The following is a 7,004-nucleotide window of genomic DNA, read 5'->3' on the forward strand; positions in this document are numbered from 1 at the left end:
CAATCCCCCCATGGCACGCGGGAGCATCACCCTGGGTAACATCATGCGTGCCCGCTTTCCCTGCCATAGGAAAAAATTTAGTCTCTTCCAAAGCCACTTTTCATCCCTATAGTGAAGCAGGAGAGGGAGCAATTGAAATATATAGATCCATTTTGGGAAAAGAATCATATTATATAACGCGATCTTTCCTAGCAAAGTTATTGGCAGCGCTTGCCACCCCTGTAAGATTTCAGTCGCTCGCCGCTTTAAAGGCCCCATGTTATCAGCATAAAGCTGAGACAGGTCTGCAGGAACATAGACTCCCAGGTACTTAATTGCATCCCACACCCACTGAAAGGGAAAGGGGCCTTCCCAGATTTCTCTAATCTCGGGTTGAATTGGTAAAGCCACCGATTTTTTAAAATTCAAGGAAAATCCAGTGATAAAACCAAATTCATCTAGCACCTCTAATAGTTGAGTGATAGATGCCTTTGGCTGGGTGAGAGTGAGGAGCACATCATCAGCGAAAGCCAAAACTTTTACCGGCTGCGCTGGTAACGATACCCCGACAATACCTGGGTCTGCCAAGATTGTTCTTAATAACGGCTCTAAATATAAAACAAATAGTGGTGGCTAGAGGGAGCACCCCTGTCGAGTTCCCTTCTGAACTACAAAAGACAGAGATTTAATCCCATTGACCAACAGACTGGCAGAGGGACCACGGTATAGCGTTTCAAGCGCCTCCATGAACCACCCTCCCAATCCAACATATTTTAGAACTTAGAATAGGTATTCCCATTGAACTTTATCAAACGCTGTTTCTGCGTCTAAGCTTACTAACAATAGTGGGTCTTTAAGAGATTGACTATGGGCAATGGAAAGAAGAACCTTCCGAACATTTAGAGTGGCATGTCGGCCTCAGACAAATCCCACTTAATGTTCTCCCACCAGGGATGGGATATGCTGGGCCAATCTATCCGCCAACACCCGCACTAAAATTTTTATGTCAACATTTAACAATGAGATCGGTCTATAAGATTCTACCTGGTCAAGCGGCTTGCCCGGTTTATGGATGAGAGTAATAAGAGCCTCGTTCTCACTCGGGGGAAAAAAACCCTCTTTCAACCACCGAATCATAATACGCGATTACGGGGCCACATAGTTGGTGTGACAGCATTTTATAGTACTCATTGGAGAATCCGTCTGGGCTGGGAGCCAACCTCAGAGGGAGAGATTTAACTACTTGTTGTAATTCTTGCGCATGTATGGGTAAGGACAACTGCTTTTGGACTACTTGCTCTAAGCGTGGCATTCCTGCATCTACTAGGTAATCCCAAATTAAAGATCCCTGTTCTCCCTTCTGTGTAGAGTACATTGCTTTAAAATAGTTATGAAAAGCTTTTACTATCTCATCTGATTGAGTTAGATGCACCCCAGTGGATGTTTTAAGAGAAGCAATGAACTGGCGGGGTGCCCTTGCCCTAGCCACCTGAGCCAATAACCTCCCAGATTTATTTCCAAACCGCTGGAAATGTAACCGCCGAGCAAGTTCTTCTTGGTTTGCTCGTGTATGAGTGAATTTAAAGCGACTAATGCTGACATCATTTTCTCCTTACTGCCCTGTGTAGGGTTAGCTATGCATACTTTCTTGGCTGCTCTATAAACCCCTTCCAATTGTAGTACCCCTGCTGCCAAGCGTTTAGCCCGGGCACACATAAAGGCTATTATTTACCCCCGTAGGACTGCTTTAGAAGCTTCCCAAAAAATTATCGGTGACTCGCAAGACTCCGCATTTATATCATCATAAAATTTCCACCGTTCTCTGATATGATCCAAGAGAATTCTATCTTGATATAGATAAGAGGGAAATCGGCAGAATCTAGAAGCTGGGCCCCCAGGGTCCAGCTCCAAATCCACCCAAATCGGGGAGTGATCGGATATCTCAATTGGTCCTATGACAGCTCTACTAATTCTAAAAAAAACCACACCTGTGAGAGAAGAATATAGTCAATACGCGACCAAGATTGATGGGCTTTTGATTGGTGGGTGTAGTCTCGCATGGTGGGGTGAAGCAGGCGCCAAGGATCTACTAACTGCAGGGTTTTACACAATGTCGGGAGCCCCTTCCCCCCTCCCACCGCAGGGAAAGCCCGGGGAGACGACCTATCCAAGGTAGGGTCTATCACATGGTTGAAATCTCCCACCCAAACCTAAGGTGCATCAGCGTATTGAAATCCCAGTGCTGCAAGCGACTGAAAAAACCTGGGGCAATAGGTGTTAGGGCCATAAACCGCGCATAGATAAAACTTTTGCCCTTGATAATGAAGTTGAATCAAAAGTACCCGTCCTTCTGAGTCTTTATACACTAGCTCTGATTTACATGGCAGGCCTTTCTTCAATAAGATAGCTACTCCGCTCCGACGATTCCCGGAGGAGGAATAATAGCATTCCCCAACCCACTGTTGGCGCAATTTCACATGCTCAATATCTGACAGTTTAGTCTCCTGCAAACAGGCAATAGCAGCTCCGTGATGTCTGAGTTGCAATAGTATTTTGTAACGTTTTACCGGAGAGGTAATTCCCGATACATTCCAAGACACTATACGAAGTTTGGGTTTACCTATCCTCTCTCTGGGCAAAGAAACTACAAAACTGTCCCAACCTTCTCAAAGAAATCCCCGGAAGCCCAGCCTCCCCCAGGGATGTGCCCATTTCTGCCAAAGCGAGGAGCCACCAAGCCATGCTCTCCAGTCTACTACAAACTTGCACTTCCACAAACATACTCTCCCGCACTCCATTCCAGCCAAATCTGCCCAACACCCACCCCTTCCCTCCCTCCCACCCACCCTCTTCTCTTCCCCCCCCCCCCCATTCCACCCCAATTATCAAAAACAGTGTCGCGATCCCAACCGGGGAACGGACCACAAGACCCCCTCCCTTCATTTTAAAGAACAAACTTAAACAGTTCTCTCTTAATCATATGATAACCAGATACACATGCTTAGCTGTCTTCCTGATGATCTAACAGTGTTATCAGGCGCTTCGCTGATCTATAACGGTCAAGTCAGCTCTCCTGGCCCCTCCAGGGATTGCACCCAAGACTTGGCCTCTTCCGGAGTGTTAAAGGAATACCAACTATTGCTGTGCTGGACCCTTAGTGTGGCTGGGTACTGCAGGGTGAACCGCATATGCGTAGAAAAAGCTCTTCGTTTCAGTGAAAGATTCGCTGGATAATCCTGAAATATTCGGACCGGGCGGCCCTCAAATTGTATCTCCTCCAACTTGCTTTTATATTGACGTAAAATCTGGGCTTTCTGAGAATAACGATGGAATTTTGCTATCACTACTCTTGGCCTGTCTTCAGTTGCACAAGCTGGTCCCACATGGTGCGCTCTGTCCAGCGGAATTGCTCCTCATTCCCCCATGGATGGAAATTTCTCCAGCAACCAGGCCTCTAACCATGATAACAATGTCGACTCCTTGATTGTCTCCGGGAATCTCACAAACCGCAGGTTCTCCCGCCTCACCCTGTTTCCAAGTCTGATCTTCAGTTGTTGTGTGTGAGTCAACGCCTCCAGGCGTTCTATGCTTTCAGCATGGGCCTGCAACGTATCTTCTGCGTCAGAGACTCTGCACTCCAGCTCTCCCGACTCCGAGTAGCCTGGACCATCCCTGATATTTGCTCAGAAAGCTGTACGAATCTGGCATCTAGCGCCTTCACCACCGCTTCTGTAAGCTCAAGGATGAAATCCAAAGTAGGCTGCGCGGCCGGCGGGGAGGGCGACATTTTGTCTTCGCCGGGGTGCAATCGGTCCGGACCTCTTCTTAGCGGTTTAATTGACATTGGCTGCTCTATCTTAGTCAAAAATTTGTCCATATACTCTGGTCCACTAGATAAATCAATATTTTGTTAAATCTCTGTTTTTAGAGTAGAAGAAATTAGTGAAGGCAGGGAGTTTCCACAGCAGCACACTTCGTGCATGTCCTCTGCTGCACACAGCATCACGTGACCCCCTACTGCTACGATTTTAATGTGATAGTAATTTGCATGCTCGCTACTTGTAACATGCTACAATTGTTGTGGAGCTGGAGTTTTGCAGTACAGCTGCACATTAAACAGGCTGTACCATGAGGCTATCTGCATCGGTCCCAATAATTCTCCTAGTGTTATTTGCAGTCAACTGGGGGAGGATGTACGTATATATAATTTATTGAAGCAGCTTAAACTCACTGCAAGTAAATTATTGTTAAGCATAAATACAAGTGCAATTCCTGTTCAGATCCCATTCAACTGGGGTTATGAAATACATTGCTGATGTCGGGCAGATGTGAGCAAATCCTTTCCCTTAGATAAAATAGCAAAAGACAGTATCTGATTTAAAAAAATTAAAGGAGAATTTTGTACTTGATACTTACTAGATTTTTTTTTTTTTTTTTTTGGGGGGGGGGTTGTTGTTGTTGCTGCTGGAAGTGCAGCAGCTCCGATTAAAGTAAATATTCAACATGCGTGGGATAAACATAAAGGAATCCTGTTCCAAGGGAATGGATCCTCAGAAGCTTAGCCGAGATTGGGTGCCAGAGCCGGTGGTTGGTAGGCAGGGATAGTGCTGGGCAGACTTCTACGGTCTGTGCCAGAGCCGGTGGTTGGGAGGCAGGGATAGTGCTGGGCAGACTTATAGGGTCTGTGCCAGAGCTGGTGGTGGGAGGCGGGACTGGTAGTTGGGAGGCGGGGATAGTGCTGGGCAGACTTCTACGGTCTGTGCCAGAGCCGGTGGTTGGGAGGCAGGGATAGTGCTGGGCAGACTTCTACGGTCTGTGCCAGAGCCGGTGGTTGGGAGGCAGGGATAGTGCTGGGCACTTCACTGGCTTCCGATCAGATACCGCATTCAATTCAAGCTTCTCCTTCTTACCTACAAATGCACTCAGTCTGCTGCCCCTCACTACCTCTCTACCCTCATCTCCCCTTACGTTCCCGCCCGTAACCTCCGTTCACAGGATAAATCCCTCCTCTCAGTACCCTTCTCCACCACCGCCAACTCCAGGCTCCGCTCATTCTGCCTCGCCTCACCCTATGCTTGGAACAACCTTCCTGAACCCTTACGCCAAGCCCCCTCCCTGCCCGTCTTCAAGTCTTTGCTTAAAGCCCACCTCTTCAATGCTGCGTTCGGCACCTAACCCTTACACTTCGGTGAATCCAGACTGCCCCAATTTGACTGCCCCTATCGGACCGACCGTTCACTTGTCTATTAGATTGTAAGCTCTTTGAGCAGGGACTGTCTCTCTTTGTTAAATTGTACAGCGCTGCGTAACCCTAGTAGCGCTCTAGAAATGTTAAGTAGTAGTAGTAGTGGGCAGACTTATAGGGTCTGTGCCAGAGCTGGTGGTGGGAGGCGGGACTGGTAGTTGGGAGGCGGGGATAGTGCTGGGCAGACTTCTACGGTCTGTGCCAGAGCTGGTGGTTGGGAGGCAGGGATAGTGCTGGGCAGACTTCTACGGTCTGTGCCAGAGCCGGTGGTTGGGAGGCAGGGATAGTGCTGGGCAGACTTATACGGTCTGTGCCCTGAAAATGACAGATACAAATCAAGGTAAGGTATACACAAAAAGTAGCACATTCGACCACAATTCAACCTTGTATCTGTTATCAACCGACTGGCGAACGCCTTTACGGTACCATGTAAGCCACACTGAGCCTGCAAACAGGTGGGAAAATGTGGGGTACAAATGTAACAACTAAAATGAGTTTATCTTGTTGGGCAGACTGGATGGACCGTGCAGGTCTTTTTCTGCCGTCATCTACTATGTTACTATGCAACAAGAATTTAAGAATTCTGTAGCACCATTTAACAACACATCTGCAGCTCCTTTTATCCTGGTGCTTTTCTAGTCCTCTAGGCTCCCTCTCCCCCCACCCCGCACCGTCTCTCTCACTCCATCAATTTTCCCTTTTCCCACCTCATTCCTTTCTCACGCGCACAGCACCCTATTCACATGCATTCCAAGGGCTGGCATAGTTCCTTGAACCCCCTTCACCCTCCGTCCTCCTACCCTCAAACGTGAAAACTCAGTGCGGAGGTGGCTGGCGGCAGCAGCAGCAATACAAGTGGCTTCCGCCGGAAACAGGAAGAAGTTACGTTTAAGAAAGGCGGACGACAGAGAGAGGGGGGGGGAGGGGGGGCGTGGGACGCGGACAAAGAGATCTAACCCAAGGAGGTTAGATTGAGAACAGGAGACGTCACGAGCCTATCTAGACCATTATGAGCAAGGAGGTGTAATAGACAGGAGATGAAGTGACGTCAAAACGCTGAAGCCAAATTAGGTCAATCTGAGTTTTCCCTTCGCCGCCCAGCCGTCATCCCCGTATACTCAAAACAAAGCAAGCAAACCTTTGAGCTGCTGCATCTGCGTTGTCGTTCTTTGTTGTTGGTAGCACTTTTATTTAATCTCACTTACTACTACTACTTAACATTTACAGTTTCAAACATGCCAGCTTGTGCAGCATACGGATGTACACAGAGGAACCATAAAAACGGGGTAACGTTTCATAGGTAGAGTAGTAATTTGTTATAAATCTTTAATCAGTGGGCAGTTGGAGGGCTGGTTACAGGGACACCCTAGCACGTGTTATATTCCTGCAGAGATTTTTTTTTTGTATCCTGGTAATAGGTCACTAAAACACATATCATGTTATGAGAATCAGGTGCTTAACATTCAGAGTTTCTATCATATCCCACATTTAACATTTATTAGGTTGAAACCTGGGAGCATTTGACATTTATTTATTTATACCTGTGCCTAGATGGTTTGTGGGAACTTGCTCCTTCTGTTTTGAAGAATGCAGTGGTAAACATGCACTTAATATTTTTGTTTATTACTATTTACTACTGGTTGATATAAAGCAGAAGTTAACCAAGGCAACTTCATGCTTTCTAATATAATTTTTAATTGCATTTTTCTCATTCATTACTACTACTACTACTACTTAACATTTCTAGAGCGCTACTAGGGTTACGCAGCGCTGTACAATT

At 46.9% G+C, this 7,004-nt stretch overlaps 1 protein-coding gene across 4 annotated transcripts in view; it reads right to left on the reverse strand.

Moving 5' to 3' along the window:
* Positions 1-6,101, reverse strand: part of THOC5 (THO complex 5) — a 98,376-nt gene extending 92,275 nt beyond the window's left edge. For 2 of the 4 annotated variants that reach the window (XM_030219225.1, XM_030219221.1), the window contains exon 1: positions 6,025-6,101. The gene's annotated coding sequence lies outside the window, so the exon portion shown is untranslated. The other 2 variants (XM_030219223.1, XM_030219224.1) reach the window with 2 other exon arrangements.
* Between the last annotated feature and the right edge of the window lie 903 nt (positions 6,102-7,004).

Source organism: Microcaecilia unicolor, chromosome 11 (assembly GCF_901765095.1).
Source record: "Microcaecilia unicolor chromosome 11, aMicUni1.1, whole genome shotgun sequence".
Lineage (NCBI taxonomy): Eukaryota > Metazoa > Chordata > Amphibia > Gymnophiona > Siphonopidae > Microcaecilia > Microcaecilia unicolor.